The 24,009-nt window shown below is 45.7% G+C and overlaps 1 protein-coding gene across 1 annotated transcript in view; it reads right to left on the bottom strand.

Moving 5' to 3' along the window:
- Positions 1–24,009, bottom strand: part of KIAA1549 (KIAA1549 ortholog) — a 141,756-nt gene that overhangs the window by 79,838 nt on the left and 37,909 nt on the right. The gene's annotated exons all lie outside the window — the stretch shown is intronic.

Genomic DNA, 24,009 nt, shown 5'->3' with positions numbered 1-24,009 from the left:
TTCGCTGCCTGGGATGCGCTCCCTCTGCTCTCCACCTGGATTATTTCTACCAGCCCTGCAGATGCAGCCCAGGCATCACCTCCCTCCTCGATGCTCCAAAGGCGGGTGAGTGTCTCTCCCTACCTGTCACATCCCTGATCGTGTCCCGCTGAAATGAAATGTCTGCTCATTACACTCTGAGCATTTGGAGGACAGAAACTATTGATCTCTCTCCCTAGTGCCTAGCACAGTGAGTGACTTATACTAACAGCTCAATAAGTCGAAAGTGAAAGTCGCTCAGTCGTGTCCGACTCTTTGCAACCCCATGGACTATACAGTCCATGGAATTCTCCAGGCCAGAATACTGGACTAGGTAGCCATTCCCTTCTCCAGGGGTCTTCCCAACCCAGGGATCAAACCCAGGTCTGCAATAGGCAGATTCTTTACCAGCTGAGCCACAAGAGAAGCCCAAGAATACTGGAGTGGGTAGCCTATCTCTTTTCCAGTGGATCTTTCCGACCCAGGAATCAAACCAGGATCTTCTGCATTGCAGGCAGATTCTTTACCAACTGAGCCATCAGGGAAGCCCTTTAAACTCAATATACAATATAAAATACACAGCAAACAGCAACTTAGACATAGCTGAAGATTTAGTGAACTGGGGAACAGACCTGGAAATTATTCAGAATGGAGCACAGAGAAACAAAACAAGGAGAAATACAAAAGAAGGCAGCGAAGAACATACAGAAGGCAAAATGAGATAGTACAACACACATTGGATTAAAGTTTTAAAAGAAGGAATGGAGGGAACTGGGTGGAGGCAATATTAAAAGAGATAGTGCTAGAAAAAAGAGACATGAATCCTTCAATTCAGGAAGACAAAGAATCACAAAGCAGGTGAATTTAAAAAAAAAAAAAGAAAAACCCATACCGACACACGTGATGATACCATAGGACACCAAAGACCAAAAAAATAAATTAATAATAATAATTGTGCAGGTAGTCAGAGAAAAGGAATGGCAATTAACCATCGGGTAACTACTTCACAGAACTAGGAGCCAACTAACAGTGAGACAATAACATCTTCAATATGCTGAGAGAAAATATCTGACATCTAGACTTGAATAACCAGCAGTACTCTCTATTTTTAAAAATAAGGACAGTTTCAGATTTTTTTAAAAAGTGGTTATACTAACAGAAGACCAATAGAAGAGTCTCTCTAAACAAGGATATACATCAAAAGAAAAGGTGATTATCCTGGAGGGAAGATCTGAGGATAAACAGAGAATAAAGGAATGATAAAATGTGGTTAAATCTAAACAAGCACTGATGTTATAAATGAACAATAAAAATACTACCTAATCTGTAAGGTTACAAGAGACCTAATACAGAATTAAGATAGCTTGTTACATGGCATAGAAGTCGAAAGAGCAGCATTTAGACAAAACTGAATAGATCTTCTGTGTACACACTAAAATTTGTAAATTATATTCAATCATAAATTTATATAGATGAACTATTTCTAGCTGGTTCCATTAGCATCTGAAAGTTAAAAATTTATTACCAGACAGAAGCTGCTTACTTTAAAGCTGCTCACTTTCTGTGGAATATGACTTTTAAAAATGAGTAGATAATTAAAGAAGAAAACTGTTTCTCAGAGACTTTAGGTTGTTTCATAGCAATATTTATTAGGCATCTGTTGCCTTCCATACAGCTAGGCTCTGGCATTTCTGGTCTATATGCTTTTACTATTTACCTGCCACATTCCAAGCATGGATAAAAGTAAAGGTGGTACTTACTACAAATACAGTAAAGTAGCAGCTGCTCTCAGAAGTGATACATTTGAGAGGTAATAAAATAACAATATGTGCAACTATGCAGCACATAGATTTAAAAGTTTTCCTAAGAATAAATTATTTTATGTGTTTGAAAACTCTGCCATGATTTATTTTGAAATAGAAGACCTGAAGAAAAAGCAAGATCCCTTCTTAATCGAATCAGAAATATACTCATAAGTGCACTGGAAAACTGCAAGAGAAAAAACAGCAAAGAGAGAAGCATTTAGTGGCTAATTTATGAGCCCAAGTATCTGATGCAACTTAGAATTCAATCAATTCTGCCTACAAAGGACAGGGAACAGGGAAGGCAAAGTGATCAAAAGAATGAAAAATTCTCCTGGCTAGTAAAACAGAGGAACAAAAACTTCCTATTAAGAACTGTGAGGTGAGCCAAGCCGTGGTGCTTTCTCCCCCCTCCTTTTGGCCAAGTCCCAGGAGAAAGAAATCAGCTCTAAAGAGACAGCCGCTGAAATGCCATGGGAATCACTTCTGTAGTTAATTCAGGAAGAGGTTAGAAAACCCAGGTGAGTCTCTCCCAGTAGAAAAGGCTTCCAAGACTCTAATTTCAAGCCCTGGAGATCAATTTTCAAGCTCTCAAGTTCACACTAGAGTGTAAGGTTTTCTCTTGAACAACACGGAGAAAGGAATGGGGATGATTACACGCGTGATGGGGGATCTTGTTAAGATATAGGCACTGTCAGGCAGGGCCGGGGCAGGAGAGGGCCCGCTGAGCTTCTGCATGGCGCCCAGGTGGGGCCAGACCCACCCACACCCTGAGTAACAAGTACTGAGCCACTTTCTCCTGTGTAGACGGTACAACGTACCTTGCACCCACTTCTCCTTTGTAGGTCCCTGCCAAGCTGCATGGAACAGAGCAGAAACTGCCCAAGTGCCACGCAGATTCATAGTGATGAAAATTCACAATGCAAACCCATAGAAAGCACATCAAAGGAGAACCCCAAAGGGAACTAGCCTTTGGGTGACAATGCTGTGTCAGTGTAGGCTCATTAACTGGAACAAATGTACCGTCTGGTGGGGGATGTTAACAATGGGGAAGGCTATGCGTGGGTGGGGGCAGGGAGTATATGGGAAATCTCTCTACCTTCCTCTCAATTTTGCTAACTGAATGAACCTAAAACTGTTCTTTAAAAAAATAAAATAAAATAAAATCTTGGGAATTCCCTGGTGACCCAACAGTTAGTCAGGACTTCATGCTTTCACTGCTGAGGGCCTGGGTTCAATCCCTGGTCAAGCAACTAAGATACCACAAGCTGCACAGTATGGCCAAAAAAACAAAACAAACAAATAAATAATATTTTAAAAAATAAAACTTTTTTAAAACTCATGTGTGAGCTGCCTGTCTATAGGAAGTTGCTGGTCTCATTCACACATGCATAATCTGGTATTTATCCTTTTTGAAAGTTGTATTTTTCCATCTGGAAACCTTCCCTAAATACACTAGTCAAACATGGCATCATGGACTTTTCAAGCTGAATGGATCCTTTAAGACCTTGGCAACCCCCTCACATGGCAAATGAGGCTCAGGGTTTAAGCTGACTTGCTCAAAATAGCATCAGGGCAGAGCCAGCCTAGAAAGGCAGGTTCCTAAGCCCTCACTGGTTGAATGCTCTTCACACCACACCAGGCTGAGGCAAATCAGCCTATTTCATTAAGGCTGCTAGTGAATACATTACATTGAAAAACACGCTAAGTTGTGTTATAAATGAATTGAAAGTACATGCTAAATTCTGTGCCCCTGAAACCTATGCCAAGGCACACTGAGCTGTGAGGTCCCACCGTCCACGCGGGGCAGCTCACAGCTGCAGGCACGGGCGCTCAGAAAACAAAACATCCTCTGAGGGCTGGCCTGGAAAACCCAAGGGACAGCAACATCAAAAACCTCTAAAGAGCTTTCATCCAAATAGAACCATTACTTTAGCTTCTCTGCTGAACTGTGGAGTTTGCAAAGCAGGGTGAGTCATCTCCACTTCATGGCTATTAAGTCTGCCACAAAACAAGAGCCTGCTAGAATCTCTAGGTGTTTAAATACAAAAGCAGTCAGATAATTAAACCAATACCCAATGTGGCAAATCTTCAGCACCTTTTACCTACTTCTTAGGCTTTCCTAAGAGGGATTTTAGTGCTGTTCTTAAAACCATCCTCCTCCTTTTCCTACCTTTCGTTTTTCTCTCCCTGGTTTAGAAGAGTATGCCTCTTCTCTTTCTTTCTCCAACCCCAACTGTCTATTAATACCTTCTACCAGCTACCTATCTTCTACTCTCTCCTCCAAGTGGTACTGTTGTTATTACCAAATATCTAGTAGATAAGAAATACTACTTATAAAGACGAATTTATCAGGTCACATATATATAGTAACATAAAGAACATCTGAGTTTTATGTGGTCTTTTGATGAACAGAAATGATCAGTTTTAATGTGGTTAAATTTATCAATCTTTTCTGTAATTGTTTGAGATTTGTGTGTCTGTGTCTTAAGATGGAAAGCTTAAATCCCTCCCTAGAGTAAAAGCCATCGTGATATCCTTTAAAAGCATAAAGCAAGAATGACACGATCAGAATAATGATCTAAAAGTCCCTCCTACTACAGCGTGAAGAACAGGTTAACCAGGGCCAAGAGCAGATGCTGAGTAAAGGGGCTCATGAGAACCCTGTTAATTTCGCAGCTTTGCTTGATGTCTAAGATGCTTTCCAAATAAAAACTAAAATAAGTCGGGTTCTCACTCAGTAGGTTGGGCCTGGGGCTCAGGACTCGGTGTGGGCACCTGTGTTTGCTGCTGTTCCTGTTGTGGTGGAATCTGTGTTTTGAAAACCACACCACAGGTAATACTAATGCCAAGCACAAAGACCCTTCTTTGTGAGGACCAGACTAGGAACAATGCTGACGGAACAACCCACAAGAGAGGAAGAAGTACAAGGTGCAAAGCCCAGAGGGCTGGGAAGGGAGAAGGAAATGGGGTCCAGAGGGGAAGCAGCCTTTGACCCTCACCTGGAAGAGAGGGTGAGTGCAGATAGGGCATGATGCACAGACTTGCTAGAGAGTACTGAAGGGGATTCTGCCCTAGGGTGGGGACGGCAGCAACCAGGTCAGTGGAGGATGCTGAAACAGACATGAGAGGATATAGCCAGGCTCTGTCGGGGGAGCTACAGCCTGAAACCAGAGGGCAGGCTTCACAGGTCCCATGCAGTTTGGGAAACTGTGGTTCCCGATTCAGCGTTTCAGGTTGGATCTGGGGGCTCAGCCAAAGAACAATCACCAAAGAGCTCTCTGCACAGAAAAGACTCAAGCTCGAGGTGAATAAATAGTAACTGCTGGCCAGTCCTCAGTATTTTAAAGACCTCAGGTGGCACAAGTGGTAAAGAATCCAACTACCAATGCAGGAGATATAAGAGATGCAGGTCCAATACCTGGGTCAGGAAGATCCCCTGGAGAAGCAAACGGCAGTCCACTCCAGTATTCTTACTCAGAGAATCCCACGGACAGAGAGCCTGGTGGGCTACAGTCCATGGGGTTGCAAAGAGTCAGCCATGACTGAAGCAACTGAGCATGCTGGCCAATCCAGGTATTTTAAGACCTCAGCACTACATAAAAACTCTTTTTAGAAATCTTCCTTTGATATCCTTTGTTTCTCAACTATTATTAAGTCACAAACACCAGTAAACTTCCTGAATCGCCATAGTGCCCATCTGTCATGAATTGAACTGTGTTGCCCAGGTCTCTGTGTTGAAGCCCTAACCCTCCTGTGACGGTGTTTGGAGATGGGGCCTTTAGGGAGGTGATGGAGGTTAAAGGCAGTCATGAGGGTAGCGTCCTTCCTGATCTGACAGAACAGGACCCTTTATAAGAAGAGGGAAACCAGAGCTCACCAGCCCTGGGTGCCCGGGCACGGAGGAAAGGCCACATGAGGACACAGTGAGAAGGCAGCATCTGTAAGCACAGGCGTGGCGCCTCGACAGACACCAGCCCTGTCGGCACCTCAATCGTGGACCCCAGCCTCAGAGCTAGAAGGAAGCCAATTCCTGTTGATGTCACACAGTCTGACGTTTTGCCAGGGCGGCTCAAGTGACCAAGACAACACCATTCATTCCTGGCTCAAGCAAAAGGCTCTGTGATAGAGTAGAGACGACAGGAAACCTGTGGGCCTGAGGCCCGGCCCCGGGCCACCACGGGCCCAGGGGCTGCCGGCCCTGAGTAACTCACACATCCCTGGGTCTTGGCTCCCTCCTCTCCTCATGAGATACAACGTTCCTGAAAATGGGTGTGAAAGCGTGGGCTTCCCCTGTCCAGGCCTGACATGTAACCCTATACTTGCCTGCTTGCTTGTGAGGGTTACTCAGTCAGGGTTCTCTGTTGTTCACAGTGGAAACAGCTCTGGCCACACAAGCACGAAGGGATTCAGTGGGAAGACACCAGAGGGTCTACGGAACGAACAAGGTGGCTCAGGCTCAGAACACAGTCAAGAGACCAGTGATGCCGACAGTGAGGGAGCCGGCTGGGGTCTCTGCAAGGAGAGTCAGCTGACACCGCCCGGCCGGAACCACGACCGGCACAGCCGTCAGGGGACCCTCTGGGCCTTTGCTTCGTGACCTCACTCCTGCAAAGCTCAGAGTCCAGCCAGGAGTGCCCCACTAGCCTCACCCAGGTCACATGCCACACTGCCAGTCAACCCTGCAGCCTTTGGACCTTGGACATAATATGGATTCCCCAGAAAGGGAAAGAGTGGTCCCCAAACTGGCACATGGCTACTACATCAGAGGTGGGGGCTTCAGTTTTAACTGGAAAAATAAAAGCTAATAAAAAGCACAGCACTGGCATAATACAATCCTGGTCAGAGAGGGAGACGACAGCTCCAGAACCTTCCACAGATAACAGAACTGGGTTCCGTTCTGTATCAAACTTGCTCAGCTCCCTAGAAGAAATCTGCTGTAATTAGTCACATCTTCCCCTTCTTCCTCAAGAGATGGAGATACAGATAACAATTAGTGACATCACTGAAACAGGAAAAGAACTAACGAGCAACTTCAGAAAACAACAACTGCAACCATACAGTCCTGAAATAATGGGCCCATGAAGCTTTTCCACACGCATACTATTATCATTGAAACACCAGGATAGCTTCCCATTGGGATCTGGGCCTCTCTCTATCTGTGCACGATTTTTTTATTTGAGGAGGTAAGGATATTAAAATGTTGATTTAATTCAAAGCATGTTTGAATATTTGTTGGGAGATGTTCTGTCGCACTTTATCTTTTTCCTAAATAAAATGCAATCCTCTTTTACCAACCTGGAAAGCAAGGCTGTCAGCACTTTAAGTAACCAAAACAAACTCAACTAAATACTCAATTCACTAAGAACAAAGGCGAAAAAACTCTCAGTCGGCCATCTGTTTCTAAAATAATTTAATTCAAAACACAGTCCCAGAACAACAGGGAAAAGGACACCATCAGCTTCAAGATAATCTTCCATCTCCAATTTCACTCAGAGCTGGAATGGCACACGACGTCCTGTGACTAAGCATGAGAAGGCACTTCACCCCCAAACATGGGAGCCCGAGGCCATCAGTCTCCGCGCAAACACACATGTCTGAAACAAAGTGACCAGGAGACACATCTGCCTCCTGGGTGGCTCCCCTCCCAACAGTCAAGAGCTTATGCTCAGTACCTTAATTCACCTCTAAGCTGAGTTTTGACTTTATATCAAGGGAGCCAGAGGCCTAAGAGAGAGAGTGGGGGGCCACGCTGGCTGGAAGTGGCAGCACGGACAAAGGCTCCACGTCTGGACAATGTGGGGTGTGTTTGCGTAACAAACAGTAGTGGCTCCGCTTGGTTGGAGAGAACACTAGGAAAGTTGGCTGAAGAGCGTGAGAATGTCAGTGAACAATGGGGGAGCCACTGGATATTTGTAGCAAAGTGGGCTTCTTATCAAAATTACCCTGCAGAAGAAAAGAAAAAAAAAGCCTGGCAGAGCAGAGAGAAGCACAAAACTTCAATCGCACCCACAGGTACACAGCCGACGGGGCCAGGAGAGAGGACTGTGTGACAGATGAGAATGCAAGAGAAGTTACAGGACAGACTGCACAGAAGGCCAGTAATAAAGTTAGTTACTGATGACATGGATGGGGCAGGAAAGAAGAGTCAGTCCAAAGCAATTCTGAGTCACAGATTCAACTGCCCGCTACAGACTATTCCACCTGGTTATCTAATGCATGTGTGCTCAGGCGTGTCTGATTCTTTGCAACCCCACAGATGGTAGATCACCAGACTCCTCTGTCCATGGGATTTCGCACGCAAGAATAATAGAGAGGATTGTCATTTCCTTCTCCAGGAGATCTTTCTGACCCAGGGATCGAACCCGTGTCTCCTGCATTGGCGGACGGTTTCTTTACCACTGAGCCACCTGGGAAGCCCTGGGTATCTAAAAGGTACCTAACAGGCCCCTAAGAAAACCTGATCCTCCCTCTTTGGATATTAATAAGTCCTTCTCACAGTCAGGATCTTGTAATTCACTCTCAAATCCTTCAAGCCCTGCCACACTGAAGTCTGGGCCCTTAATCACTGCTTGATCATCATCAGCCTCTGTGAGGAGACGGGCTTTCCAAGGGCCTGGACAGCACAGGAGGCAGGGATGTTCTGACATCCTGGACACAAAAGCTGCTTCCTTGCTCACCCTGAGTTTGGTTCAAGAACCAGGAGAACCCAGAGGATCCTTTAACATCCCTCTGATGGCAAAGAAGCGGCTGCGGTGACAAGTGCTTCCTGAGTGGTGTCACACACCACCAGTACAAGGAGTGGTGGCCCAGTAAGGGTGAACACCCCCAACGTGACAATTTCCTGTTCATCACAGCCTCCCGAGAGCTGTGTGACTACCTGCTTCCCATGTGCCCCAGCCCCTAGGGCTCTAGGCCCAAGAGGAGCCATGCTAAAAAATGCTGTAATCGTCAGGAAATTCAGCCTGATCAGAAGTGTGCTCCTGCCCAGGGAAATCCATCAGGGCTGTGGTCTCTCCCCACCAGCCACAACCCACCCTAAATTCCTGAAGCCTCTCCTAGCACCTTCAACCCATCTGGAAGGTGTTCTAACACACAGATCCAATCCTTCCATTTCTGTGCATCTGAGGTTTCTCTAAAGCAAGCAGAGAAATAATCCGTCCACGACATTCCAGTCTTAAGATCCTCCAAGGGTTCCTAACAGCCTTCGGAAATCCACAGTCCTCAGCTGTGACACAAGAGCCCTCATCTTCCGGTCACATCCTGTCCTGCTGGTGTCACCTCCCTGACAGCCAGCCCACACACTCCCACCATGCAAAGTTTTCTCTGACCGCCCTGCTTCTGGAAAGGCTGGTTCCTCGCCTACAAATACCCATCCCTCCTCCTTTCCCTAACTCCAATCATGCTCCCAGACTTCTTGTTCCCATCACTTCCAGAACCTCTGTGTGCTTTTCTCATACAACTTAAAACTGTAACTTTTGGCTTACTCATCTCCCTCCCCGAGCCAATGACCAAGATGCTTGGAGGAAAAAACTGTATCGTTCACGTCTGTCTCCCAGGTTTAGCCCAGAGCCAGACGTGTCCATTCATTCATTCATCATTCACTTGTAAATCCAACAAATGTCTACTGACAATGGAAGCAAAGTGCAGGGTGTGAAGTGTCAACCAAGACAGAAAGGTGTCCTGCTTGGGGGCCTCACAGTGGAGAAGAGGAGACAATCATTATAAATTGAGAAGACGGCTAAGGACATGGCTAAGGCAGGGCTGGCGAGAATGGCGCCCAAGGCAGAGCACCAAGAGCTGGTGTGAATGGTGCTCAGCCAGCATGGGGAGCCTCAGGCGAGGCTGGTGAGGAAGGCAGGGAACCAAGAGCTGGTGTGAATGGTGCTCAGCCAGCATGGGGAGCCTCGGGCGAGGCTGGCGAGGAAGGCAGGGAACCAAGTCCAGGTGGAGGGAAATGTGATTCTAGCGCCCAACTGAGTCATTTGGGCCAAGGATACCAATTTGGCAATCATCTACAGAGAGATGGCAACAAACTGAAGTCAAATGACTCCATCAAGGCAGAGAGAGAGAGAGAGAAAAGTTCAACCCCACACTCTACGGCGCTATGTTCATTTAAGGCGTGGTGGGAGAACCCCAGATTCTACACCAGTAGAAGAGACCACCTTTAGCGATCATGACCAGAGTGCTATTTACATACACTTCTACAAGCCAACTCAGTCAAGCACACAAATTATTCTCCTCCTGACTTAATTTATTTCCATTCACTGACAATCTTCCCCAAACCCCCTCTTCTGCCTGTTTATTGGTATGAACAGCCTACTGATTAGCAATTATCCATAGCGTTAACTCTCTAAGTATCTGTAATTATGACTTCTCTTGGTTTATTTGAGGGCTCCTGGGGACTTCAGGATGAGGAATAACATGAAGTTAATGTAAATACTAATTTGCCAAGAAACCAACCAGACCAAATATGCAGATAAGCCAAAAGGCAATTTTCCAAAAGCTGAGGTTCTACCAGCCTGGAGAGTTCTGTATTTGTTCTCACTATTTAAAGTGAAGTGTTTAAATGCCACCAGTAAACCAATTTCAGCATTTTTAACTTTTTATTATGAAATTTTCAGACATATAGAAGCTAAAAGACTGGAACACATTATCCAGTGTGAACATCAGCTTTCTCTATGCTCACTTCATCTACCCCTCCTCACAGCTTTTTTTTAAATGAAAGTAAAGCAAATTGCAGACACCATTTATTTCACTAGTATCTACTTCAGTGTCTCTGATAAGGACTTTTAAAAATCATAACCACAATCATTATCGCAGCCAACAAAATTAAAAGTAATTCTTAATATCATCTAATTATCTATCCCACACTTAGATTTCCTTGACGGCCTCAAAATATTTTTGTATAATTGCTTTTTGCAAATCAGGATTGAACGCAGGTGCACAACTGCTTAGGGTAATGTGTCTCCCAAGCCTCCTTTACTTGGTTAACAGGTCTCCCCTGCCTTTTTTCTTTTTTAAATCTCTCGTTATTCACTTGCTACAGAAAAAGGTCGTTTGTCCCTGTAGACAGCCCTTCTATATTTAGTTGACTATATTCTCATGGTGTCATTTAACATGTTCTTCCAACCCTCGAATTTTCTATAAACTGGGTGTTACATTAAGAGGCTTTATGAGATTCAGGAGCAATGTTTTTAGCAAGAGTACTTTCCAGGTGCCCCACTGCATCACATCAGGAGGTACCTGATCCCTGGCTGTCCCGCTGGGCAAGATACCAACATTCGTCTGGGGCTTTAGGTGGTGACAGCCTGCTCTATCCGTCATAAAGCCCTCCATCAATGTCTCACCAAACAATGAAGCAGTCAAGAAGGCCACTGCTCACATCTGCTATTTCCTTAAGAAGGCTGAGTTTCTTAATCCTACTTACTCAAAGATATTCCTAACGCTCACAGATACAATTACAGAAAGAATAATTCTTATTTGGTATCTGAAACAATAACATTTGTGTGTGTTTGAGAACATTTCTTAAGTCACCTAATTAAGAATTCAATACAAAGATGCTGACCCCTAGACTTTTCTTTAGAAAGATTACTTATAAATGACTAACTGTGCATGTAATACAGTAAAGTTCTATGTCTGTCTCTCTTTCTCTGGAGTTCAAAGTTCCAAAAAGACAGTGAATAAAGAATCAAGAAAACCTTAGAAAGTATGCCAATTATGAAAGAGCAAAGGAGGAGGAAATAGAAATGGCAGAATATTTCCCAAAGCAGTACATTTATTTTAGTCCCTTTCCAAAGGAGAGATTAATGAAGTACCAAAATAACCCTAAGACATAATGGTTAAACAGTTTCAATTTCTACTTCTTCCCAAAGCTCTTAATTAGAGTTTCTAGAAAACAGCCAAAAAGAACCTGAAATCTTTTTCTTCCCTATCCCATAGTCAGATGTTAATAAACAGTATAATACCTGTGTGGACAGAAGCAGGAGACCTTGCCTCCAAAACTGGTAATGAGAGTTAATACCACCTGAAGAACCATGTAAGGACCCTGAGAAAGCCTCCATCAATAGCCAAGCCTCCCAAGACGCCTGCATTTTCCCTCTTGGGCTAGAGATCTTGCAGCTCACTGAACTTCACCAGCCTGGGGCAAGCAGGAGGGGAGGGGAAGGGGCACCTGTCGCCAGGTGTGACCTCCAGGTATGATGACGAGAGAGGCTAAATGCCACAAAAAGAAGAAATAACGCAACAATAAAAATGTTGCAATGACTGCCACAGAGTTGTATACTTAACAATCAGTGGAACGGAAACTTTTATATTATGTATATTTTACCATAGCAAAACAAAACAAAATGTTGCAATGGCGAACTAAGAGGGCTACAGGCTCTTCTCAACAGTAACCACCACTCAGGCCAGCCGCTGGATCCATTATTCTTCTCACCTTACTGGTGAAGGAGATGAGGACCCAAAAGATGAAGTACCTTGGTCAAGGCCCACGGTCAGTAAGTGGTTCGGGTTTGAACACGCATCCATCAGCTTCCAAAGCCCCTGCTCTCTCACAACACCACACAACCTCTCTGGGGAGGGTGTGTCGAACTGCACTCAAAAGTTTTCAAGGCACATTTCTAGATTATCATTCTTGAATAGCTATACGCAAAAAATCTTCATAATTACACAGCAAACAAGAATTCTGTTTTATATATATATATATTTAAGATTTAAAATTTTTTATTTATTTTTGACTGCACTGGGTCTCAGTTGCTGCACAGGCTTTTCTCTAGTTGTGGCGAATGGGGGCTCTTCTCCAGTTGCGGCTTCTCGTTGCAGCGGCTTCTCTTAGTTGTGAAGCATGGGCTCTAGGGCTCGTAGGCTCAGGAGCTGCAGCATGTGGGCTCAGTAGTTGGGCTCCCAGGCTCTAGAACACAGGCCCAATAGGTGTGGTACACGGGTTTGGTTGCTCCACGCACATGGGACCTCCCCAGATGAGGGATTAAACCCATGAATTGGCAGGTGGATTCTTTACCACTTAGCCACCAGGGAGGCCCCAAGAATTCTATATAATAAAAATGGCTTCCCAATATGTTCCTTACATGCCAATACAGCCCTATCAACTTGAAAGGCATTAAACAATATTTAAAGGAACCATGCAGTAAAAATAACATCTCAACACTAAATCCAAAGAGGCACGAAGCTGGCTCCTGGCTCAGCTCTGCATCAGGACCGCACAGGGTGGTGCCACAGGAGGACTCTGTAAATGGTAAAAAGTTGCCTAGGTCCATGGGAGCCTTCCAGGAAATGGGCTTTCCTGGGCTTTGGGCTGGTAACACATTTACTCCCCTGACAACCCAGATAAACTAGAGTTTGGGCCGGAAGCAATGAATATAGAGGATCACTATCCCTGGCAACCTAGACACGGTTCCCCAGGGCCTCACACAGTAGATAGAAAACTACAATGTGTCCCTCCAGGTTGCCATCCTCAACACTAAGAAAGAAGCACAGATACAAAGACAGAGCGCCTCGTTTGTGACAAAGACAAGGACAATGGCTCCAGAGTTCTCACTCTGTGCCCAGATGCTTTTACAGGTCCTTCCTGATGTTCACAAAGCCCTCCAAGGAAGCTACTGTTAGCATCGCTGTTGCACCAACAAGGCAGGCAGGCTCAGAGAGTTCTAGCTTGCCCAAAGCCTGGCAAGAGTCAGGACTAGGATCCTGGGCTCTCTGCCTCCAGCACCAACAACATTCAAAACTGTTACCCTGCATTAAGAAGACAATACCCACCTCAATATATGGTGACTATTTAAAAGCAACACTGTTGCCAAAAAGCACAAGAAAAGATGCTCCATGTCATTAGGAAAACGCAAGTCAAAACCACAATGAGACACCAATTCACACCCACTAGGATGGCCGGAGGAGCCTGGTGGGCTGCAGTCCATGGGGTCGCTAGGAGCCGGACACGACTAAGCAACTTCACTTTCACTTTTCACTTTCATGCACTGGAGAAGGAAATGGCAACCCACTCCAGTTCTTGCCTGGAGAATCCCAGGGACAGGGGAGCCTGGTGGGCTGCCGTCTCTGGGGTCGCACAGAGTCGGACATGACTGAAGCGACAACAGCAGCAGCAGGATGGCCAGAATTTTTTTTTTAAACAAGAAATTTTTTAAAAAAGTCCTGGAAGATGTGGAGTAATTGTAATGCTCATACACTGCTGGTGCATCCACTATGGTAAAGAGTTTGCTGTTATGCAGAGAATCACCATATGACCCAGTAATACCATCCCTAGGTAAATACTTAAAAACACTGGAAACCTGGTGCTCAAAACCTTCTACAGGAATGTTCCCAGCAGTACTATTGACAATAGCCAACCCCTGGAAACCACTCAAACACTCATCAACAGGTGACTGGATAAACAAAGTGTAGTATATCCATACAATGCAATTTTATCCGGGCATAAAAAAGAATGAGGTACTCAAACACGCTTCAACGCGGATGAATCTTGAAAAGGTTATGCTAAGTGAAAGCAGCCGGACACACCCACAAAGACACATACTGTACGATTCTATTTACATGAAGTATCCAGAATCAACAAACCCAGTGAGCGAGAAAACAGATTAGTGGTTGCCAGGGGCTGGGGGCGGGAGCAAGAGAACCAGACAGTGAATGCTGGTTACACACAACACTGCAAATGTACTTAGTGCCACAGAACTACACACTTTCAAAAGGTTCTTCAATGGTAATTTCAGGTTATGTGTGTTTCCTACAATTTATTTAGCGTTGCGCTGGGTCTTCATTGCTGCATGTGGGCTTTCTCTAGTTGCAGTGAATGGGGGCTACTCTTCATTGCAGAGGACAGCCTTCTCATTTTGGTGGCTTCTTGTTTCAAAGCACGGGCTCCAGGTGTACAGGCTTTAGTAGCTGCAGGGCATGGATTCAGTAGTTGTGGCTCCAAGGCCCTAGAGCTCAGGCTCAGCAGTTGTGGCTCACAGGTTTTAGTGGCTCCGCAGCATGTGGAATCTTCCCAGATTAGGGATTGAAATCGTGTTCTCTGCATTGGCAGGCAGATTCCTATCCACTGTATCACCATGGAAATCTTACATTTTTTTTTTTTAAAGCAACCAGGCCCAGGGCTTGAATACAAAAACTCCTAGGTGCAAAGTAAACCTTATCCCAACTTACTTTTGGTAAGCTCTCATTATTCTCAGGAGAAGGCAATGGCAACCCACTCCAGTACTCTTGCCTGGAAAATCCCATGGACGGAGGAGCCTGGTAGGCTGCAGTCCATGGGGTCACTAGGAATCAGACTCGATGGAGCGACTTCACTTTCACTTTTCGCTTTCACGCACTGGAGAAGGAAATGGCAACCCACTCCAGTGTTCTTGCCTGGAGCATCCCAGGGACGGGGGAGCCTGGTGAGCTGCCATCTCTGGGGTTGCACAGAGTCGGACACGACTGAAGCGACTTGGCGGCAGCAGCATTATTCTCAAGCTGTCTTTCCTTTCTCCCAGTGCAGTGTTTCTCAGAGTGGTCCTGCTCTCAGAATCCCCTGAAGACCTTTTAAGAATATGGATCTCCAGGCCTCTCTCCAGACTCTCCAAGGGGGCAGGAATGCACAGTTTAACACCTGCCCCAGTGCCTCAGCATCACCTCTAAGACTCCCATCCCTGTCCTTCTAGCCAGCAGGCCAGTTACTGAAGCTTCTCAGAAGAAAAGTGTTAATCAACTTCTTTCCACCTGCTGGCCATGGATGCCTGAGTACCACCTCTGAGCTGTTAGCATCTGCTGTGTTTAGCTGTCAGCTGCACTTTCCAAGTCAAGCCTCCCCACCTGACAAAAGCTGACATTGGCCCCACTATTCGAAGTTCTGTTCCACTTCTGATCCACAGAGGTGGTTATCCTGTTTTTGAGACTGATGAAGTGAAGTGATGTGAAAGTCTCTCAGTCATGTCCAACTCTTTGTGACCCCATGGACTCTACAGTCCATGGAATTCTCTAGGCTAGAATACTGGAGTGAGTAGCCTTTCCCTTCACCAGCGGATGTTCCCAACCTAGGGATCGAACCCAGGTCTCCCACATTGCAGGCAGATTCTTTACCTGCTGAGCCACAAGGGATTGCATTTCATCTACCAATGTTTAAAGCATGAACTCACACGTCTTACCCAAAGACTGATTTCTGACTACTCCCACTTCAAAACCAGACTGCTAACATGTTTTCTTCTAGGCATATTATTAATAAAATTCCTTCAAAACACAACAATTTTAACCTAAGTGGCAGTTTTAAAACGTATCCACAAGTCTAGGTCAACAGCAAGCTTGGCAAAGAACATGTTTAAGCTGGTTCCCCCTCTCTGAACTCATTAACCCCCCCACCACTCCCCCAGTCTCTCTCCATCCTTTGCCAGCCTCTCCCCAGTCCTGTGTTTCTTATCTGCCTCCCATCTTCTCCCTTTCCTCAACTGGAATAACATAAGATTATGAAATCAAATAATTAAGTATACACATTGTTACATTTACTGAGGGAGGTTTCTATTCTCTGTTTTTAAATACTAGTTACAATTTGTTCTTTTAAATAAACTTTTTTTTTCCTCCTGCTTGTGTGTAAGCCTTGGTTGATTTCTCTAGAGGCATCAGTGGCCTCTAAGAGAAAAAGGCTCTTGATTGCTGATGCTATTTAAATAAGGAACACAGGGTATACTCAGTGAGAATTTTAAACCACCCCACTGTCATGATACAATTCCTCCTTCTTCTGCTTGGCTGCAGAGACAAAAAGAAAAGGCCCTCATAGACCAAAGATACCCTGTGCATGCTCAGTCAGTCAGTCATGTCTGACTCTCTGCAACCCCACAGACTGTGGCCGGCCAGGCTCCTCTATCCATGGGGATCCTCCAGGCAAAAATACTGGAGTAGGCTGTCATGCCCTCTTAGGGGATCTTCCTGACCCAGGGATCAAACCCGCATTTCCTGCTTCTCCTACATTGTAAGTGGATTCTTTACCAGTGAGTCCCCATGGAAGCCCCAAAATACCTTAAGACAGAACTTTTAAAAAATGAAAATGCAGTCCTTAGAGGCTTAGAGGCACCCAGAGGTCCCCAGTTCTTTGGACTCCCAATCCATTGTCTGTAGTCTTCATCCCCACCCTGACAATGACAACAAACGCCCCTGCAACAATACTGGCCCAACGAAGAACCCCTGCTGTGTGCTGCATCTTCACTGGGGAGGCCTAGGGAGGGTAGAAAATTACCCCCAAGTCACCCTGGTGCCTCCATTGCCATCTGGTGTAGGAAAACCCACAGCAGAATCAGGAAAGACACAGCAGTGCATTCACTTGGAGAATCAATGCTAATATTTATTGACTGCCCGCTATGTGTTAAGCACCCTGCAGGCATTATACCATTTAATTTCCCCAACACGGTGTTTTACAAAGGAGGAAACTGAAGCTAGACAGGTTAGGGAACCTGCAAAGGCTGGCTGCTAGAAGTCATGGAATTGGGGTTTCCATGCAAGCCTCCAGCCCTGAGCACTTGACCCTCTGGTCAGATAGCCCAGGTGGTGGTCTCCAAACTGATGGGGTGACACACTCCGTGAGTAAGTGATGAACCATGTGAAAGTGTGACCTGCTCAATAAAAGGTTAATTTAAAAAAATTTTAAACAAAGTATAATACCATGCCTGCTGATTCTGGCTAGAAGCTTGTGATCCAGGGTTTAGATACACTTGCTGGAAAATGGTTAAGTTACTGGAATTAAGAAAATTCTCAAAGATACAAAAAGTGTCAGAGAGTCTGAAGGTTCTCCATTTGCAATCTCAGAACACTCTTCGACACAAACGCCTAGAGAAGCAAGGGGGAGAAGAAGTTCAAGAGTGAACCTTGCAACTTGCTGGAAAATAGTTAAGTTACTGGAACCAAGAAAAACCTCAAAGATACAAAAGTTTTGGAGACTTTGAAGGTTCGTTCTCTTTTTGTGATCTCAGGAGACTCTTATACACAAGTGTCTATAGACACAATGGAGAGAAGAGGTTCAGGAGTGAACCTCACAAAATAAAGGGGACAGGGTGGAGGAAAAGGGGTCACAGAGATTCAGTCCCAGCACAGTGCCCCAGTTGAGGAAAGCAGGCTTGGTGAGGCCAAGTATTAGTTCATTCCAAGAGAAGACACACATCTACATTTTGATGCGAAATCTCCTGATTTTTAAATGCTGGCAATTCTTCTGACATTTACAAATAATCTTCAAGTCAATGAAACCACTGCATCAGGTCTGAACTCAAAGTCAGTGTAGAGGAGATGTTTGTCAGGATGAAGAGGCCCTAAAGCTACCTAGGAGTCACCAGCACTCCCTGCAATGTATGCAGAGGACCAGGGGCACCCAGGACCTGGGAGAGATCCAGAACCACCTGCAACAGCCCAGGATCCCAGAGACCCATGGGTGTTTCGCACACACCAAGCAAACACATCTGAGCCACTCCCCGGCAGGGTACGGGGCAGCACAAGCCCACGAGTGCAATGAACAGATCTGAAGTCAGCTGCCCATGCCAAGCCACAAGCCTCCTAACTGACACGACATTTTCAGGAAGATGGCTGAGGCCACCTTCAAGATCTGCACAAAACTAACCCTAACCCTGGCAACAAGCTGTGGACAAGTTTGTGTATGACATGACTGCACATGCTAATTTACCATTTCAGCTCTTACACCAGGACAGGGATTACACTGGGAGAAGAGGACTCACGGCGGAGCTTTGGATGGGCAAGTGACATTCTATTTCTTGATTTCAGTGTTATTATACCCCTGTATTGTTTGTGCAGGGCTTCTCTGGTGGCCCTGCCTGCCAATGCAGCAGACATGGATTTAATTCCTGGAACATCCCCTGGAGAAGGGAATGGCAACCCAGTCCAGTATTCTTGCCTGGAGAATCCCATGAAGAGACGAGCCTCCATGGAGCCTCCATGGGGTTGCAAAGAGTTGGACACAACTGAGAGACTAAACAACAACAACACTGTGCAAATTCATTGGGTTAAACACTTAAGCGTACTTTTCTACGTACACATGCGAAGGTATAGACAGATAAGTAGAGAGAGAAATACATAAAATTTCAAAAGCTCAATTTCTATGAAACTTGAAAAATCCTTAAGACACTTATAAAGGATCCAAACACCCACACTAAGCTGCTCACTTAGTTAAAGCCACTCAACTACTGTTTGGAAAAGGAAAGGTTGGCTACAAGTCTTCTCTCTTTCAAGCCTTACTAGGCTTCAAGAAAAGAAAATACTCTGTGTGAGCTTAAATTTGGGCTGTGAGATGAATTCTCGAAAAGCTGTATGAAAACTGCCTCTGGAATCTCTAAATTCTATACGAAATGCCTTAGGGGACTTGTCATTTAAAAACTATTCAGCACACAAAGCGGAGAAGGCAATGGCAACCCACTCCAGTACTCTTGCCTGGAAAATCCCATGGACGGAGGAGCCTGGTAGGCTGCAGTCCATGGGGTCGCTAAGAGTCCGACACGACTGAGCGACTTCACTTTCACTTTTCACTTTCATGCATTGGAGGAAATGGCAACCCACTCCAGTGTTCTTGCCTGGAGAATCCCAGGGACGGGGCAGCCTGGTGGGCTGCCGTCTACGGGGTCGCACAGAGTTGGACACGACTAAAGCGACTTGGCAGCAGCAGCACATGAAGAATCACTTCCAGGGACTTCCCTGGTGGTCCAGTGGCTAGGGCTCCACATTGCCAATGCAAGGGACCCCCCGTTTGATCCCTGGTCAGGCAACTAGATTCCACATGCCAGAACTAAGAGTTCACATGCTGCAACTAAGATCAGGCACAATCAACTAAAAAATATATACATATATAAAGAATGTGTGTGCTAAGTCACTTCAGTCGTGTCCGACTCTTGACGACCCTATGGACTGTAGCCCGCCAGGCTCTTCTGTCCATGGGATTCTCCAGGCAAGAGAATTCTCCATCGCCACAGCAGCTGCCATGCTCCTGCTCTCCCCTGGGGCTGAAACCTCACACTCCCATCAGATCATCTCTCCTACTTTGCTGAAACTATCGGCACCATCTCACACGAGGTCCCTGCCACCTTCGCCCTCACCTCCACCCGCTCCGTCACCACAGTTACCTCCCTGTCGTTCCTTCATCCCCAAGGTCAGACGCACCTCTCCCTTACCCCAACCACACATCTCCTCTGAATAAGCTGAACCCCAAACACGGCATTGCAGAAGGCAGGCTCTGCAGGAACCCCCATCAATTGACTTCTCTCCCTTTTCCTCAGGGTCTTCTCTCTCTCCTGCAAACAGCACAGGCTTCCGCTTTCTGGAGACCTCTCCTTAACCCTGTTGCTGCCCCTCACCCTCTTTCTCTTTCTCTTTCCCTTCCCTGGGCATTTCCTGGAACGCACCCTTGACCTCCTCCCCGTGCATGGCCTCTTTGCTAGCTCTGCACCCACGGGGCTGGCCCAGGGGACTGCTTATGTCAGTCTCCGCAGTTCTGCGAGAGCCGCTCCCAGGTGAACAACCGCTCGGGCTTAAGCTATCAACCCACTCATTAAATGCTGCTCTCCCCACAGAACAACCAACTCCAGAGAAGCACAACTTTTAATAAAGTACCCAAAACTTAACTCATCCCCCTGGGATGGTGCATGGACTATCTGAGAGATCAATAATAAAATGCTAATCAGCAAACACTCCTGATCGGACAGAAATTCTGTACGTCCCGATGTGCAGACTACAGGAGAAAAGAACACAATATAGATGCCTGCACACTAACCAGGAATTTAAAAGTACTTCCTGAACTGATGTTACAGAGTGACCTCTGTAAATACTGCAGGATGCCACTGCTCTGTTTTAATCAAACAGTCTGGCTCCAAAATATAACTGATAAGTACTGAAAGATCAGTCTCTGGAATCAGACAAACTGCGTTTGAATCTCCACTAATGTTGGGTTGATCAATCCTGTCCTCAGTGTTTCCAAACATAATGTGTGGAAAATACATGCTCCAGAGGGTCATTAGATAGATTAAAATAGCACAGGGGACCCTTGGCTGCCAATCAGAATCATCTGCAGCACTGAACAGAATACTGGTGCTTTGATCCCTCTCCCAGAGGTTCTGATTCAGTCTGTCTGGGTATACTCTGGAATTCTGAAACTCTGCATATGATTCTAATGTGCATAAGGTCCAGAAAAACTGAACAAACATAGGGAAAGCTATCCCTCCAAAATGCCAGCTTTTAGTACGATCATTCATAATACGGCCTGGGAAAGGAAGAATTCGGGGTTCCAGGTCTAAACAAGATGAAGCACTTAAAAGAACCAGGCTAAGGCAAGTGAGAATTTTAATAACCAAGAACCTTCAGGGGAAATTAGTTTGTTCCGCTCTTCTTGGTTAGTAAAATCAGAAAGATGTCATTCCCAGGAATAAGTTAAGGACTCTACACATCAAGTGACATTCATGAAGATCACTCAGGATGAATGAGAAGGAACCTAAGTTGTTGGTGTGAATCCCCAGGGCCTGAAGCTCTACCCAGTCACTATTATAATCACCTAATGGGCCACTTTAGCAAAGTAGTTATACTCTAGTCCAAAAATGCATTTTTCACCCACTGAAATTTGCATCTGGCATCACAGACACTGCTGCTGCTGCTGCTAAGTCATGTCAGTCGTGTCCGACTCTGTGCGACCCCACAGACGGCAGCCCACCAGGCTCCCCCGTCCCTGGGATTCTCCAGGCAAGAGTACTGGAGTGGGTTGTCATTTCCTTCTCCAGTGCATGAAAGTGAAAAGTGAAAGTGAAGTCGCTCAGTCGTGTCCGACTCTTAGCGACCCCATGGACTGCAGCCCACCAGGCTCCCCCGTCCCTGGGATTCTCCAGGCAAGAACGCTGGAGTGGGTTGCCATTTCCTCCAATGCACGAAAGTGAAAAGTGAAAGTGAAGTCGCTCAGTCGTGTCTGACTCTTAGCGACCCCATGGACTGCAGCCTACCAGGCTCCTCTGTCTATGGGATTTTCCAGGCGAGAGTACTGGAGTGGGGTGCCATTGCCTTCTCCGTCACAGACACTAACTCTGATCATTTCTGTCACTTTGTGATAATCTTGAAAAGATTCTTGGTTCCTTGATGAAGTGTGTTCTAGAAGGTCCTATAGGCTTTTTTTTTTTAAGGGTCACCTTCCTCCAGAAAGCACTGCTCCCACCAAAAAAAAAAAACACCTTAATCTGAAAAAAAAATCTATAGGGAAAAACAAAAAAACATGAAAGAAAACATGAGTGAAACAAAATGAGGAAAGCTGCGTTAGGAAAGGAAGTAGTAGCACTCCATTCAGAAGAGGAGGTTATGTGATTCCCATTCCCCAAAACAGAAAGAATGGCAGTTTAAAATTTTCAAGAAATAAAATTTTAGGACCTTATCCTGTAATTTCATAAACTTTCTCGTCTATCTTCCACACGACACGAACAGAAAACAGACACACGTGAAACAAAATAAACATTTCACATCTATTATGATCCATTCATTCACAGACAAAGACATCTTTTTTTTCACAGTCTATAAGAAATTAGGGTGCATTTGCAACCATGGGTGTGCTGTCATTTAAGTGGCAATGTTTTATCTTCATGATTTTTCTTCCTCAGAGTAGAGAAAATAACTAGTCCATCTTACTCTCGATGGCATCCTAGTTCCACTGAAATGTTATATTAGTCATCGACAATAATATTATTACAGGCAAGGCTTTACGCTAGCAAGGGGCCAATAATACAGTCACGGAGATAGGATGAATGCAGAGAAACTTAGATGAATAATAATTAAAATTAGTTCCAAACAAGGGGCTGTATGTAGTATGGGTGTTAACAGAGAAACTGCTAAAAGAATATGAAGCAGAGGGCATTCAAGCAATTGAACTCTGTCTGTAAAAATAAGTCCTGAACTTTGCTCTGAAGACAGTGAGAATTTAGCAAACTGACAAAGCCTGGGCAGGCGCTGCCTTTCGGGAAAACATCATGAGGAAGATGTTAAAGACAGAACACAGAGGGGCCATCTGGGGCATAATTAACCTGGGTCAGGTGGGCAGTTCAGACGTGTGATGGGAGACGGGGTGGATAACGGGATGAGACTCCTGAGGACCTGAACTGCCAGACTAAGCAGTTAAAAATTGATCGAACAAGCTGGTCTGGCATCCTGAACATCCACCCCCTGCCAAGGCGCAAGCTCTCTGCAACAGCCAAAAGAAATTCCCCAGGGTGCCTGCCCACTGGCCAAAAATGGTCTGCTTCCTCCACTACATCTTTCAGGGTATTTCTCTGCCTCTGGGCCCCTCTACTCCCAAAGGATGCCAGAGTCAGTTTTCCACCTCAGCTTCCCCTCCAGAAGTTGTCTTCGGCCATCCTTGCTGGCTCACTAAAGTTTCTGCCTCTCCAGGAAGGGAATGAATCATACAGAGCTACTCAAGTTTCGGGGAAAAGTGGCCTTAAGCAAGAACCATAAGGAAGAGTCATGTAGTGCAGGAGAAACTGAGCAGCGTCAGGACCAGGTGATGGGAACTAAGGTGGGGAAGAGAAGCCACACTTGTGAGGGGGCATCTGGAAGGCAGATCCAGCAACCCAGGGCAAGAAGACAGCAAAGCCATGGAGCATTCGAGGCACGATGCCCCAGAGGCTGAGCACGGGAAAGACCCCCCCAACAGATCGCCCAGGACTCAAGTCACCAGTCTCACTGTGTGCCAGAGACAGCACCAGGCTTCTGGGATCTGCAGGCACCATCCCTGTCCATAAGTTGGTGCTAGTCTGATAGTAAAAACAGAACTAAAAATAAGTCACTGTAAGGGTTTCGCTGTGAGAGGATGAGCGATGGTTGCACGACAATGGGAATGCACGTAATACCCTGCAAACCCGTGCACTTAATCATGGTGAAAGGAAATCTCAGGTATTTTTACCACAATAACCAGTGAAGCACTGTAACACACACAGTAGGAACACTCAAATAGAGACAATGAACACAGTTGTGGCACAAAGGAGGATCAGGAGAGAGGTGCTCAACAAAGTAAAGACAGCTGGGGCTGAACCCTGAAGGAGGAGCAGAAAGTGTGCTCCCAGAAGAGCACGTGTTCCTCCCACTCCCATCCGTTCACCGCCAGATCATACTCCCCACGCCCGTCCCCCAGGAAGTAACGGCAATGGCTGTTCACATCCCCGGTGTGGCCAAGATTCCT

The sequence above is a fragment of the Bos indicus x Bos taurus genome, chromosome 4, assembly GCF_003369695.1.
Source record: "Bos indicus x Bos taurus breed Angus x Brahman F1 hybrid chromosome 4, Bos_hybrid_MaternalHap_v2.0, whole genome shotgun sequence".
Lineage (NCBI taxonomy): Eukaryota > Metazoa > Chordata > Mammalia > Artiodactyla > Bovidae > Bos > Bos indicus x Bos taurus.
This window is presented reverse-complemented; position numbering and strand designations above follow the sequence as displayed.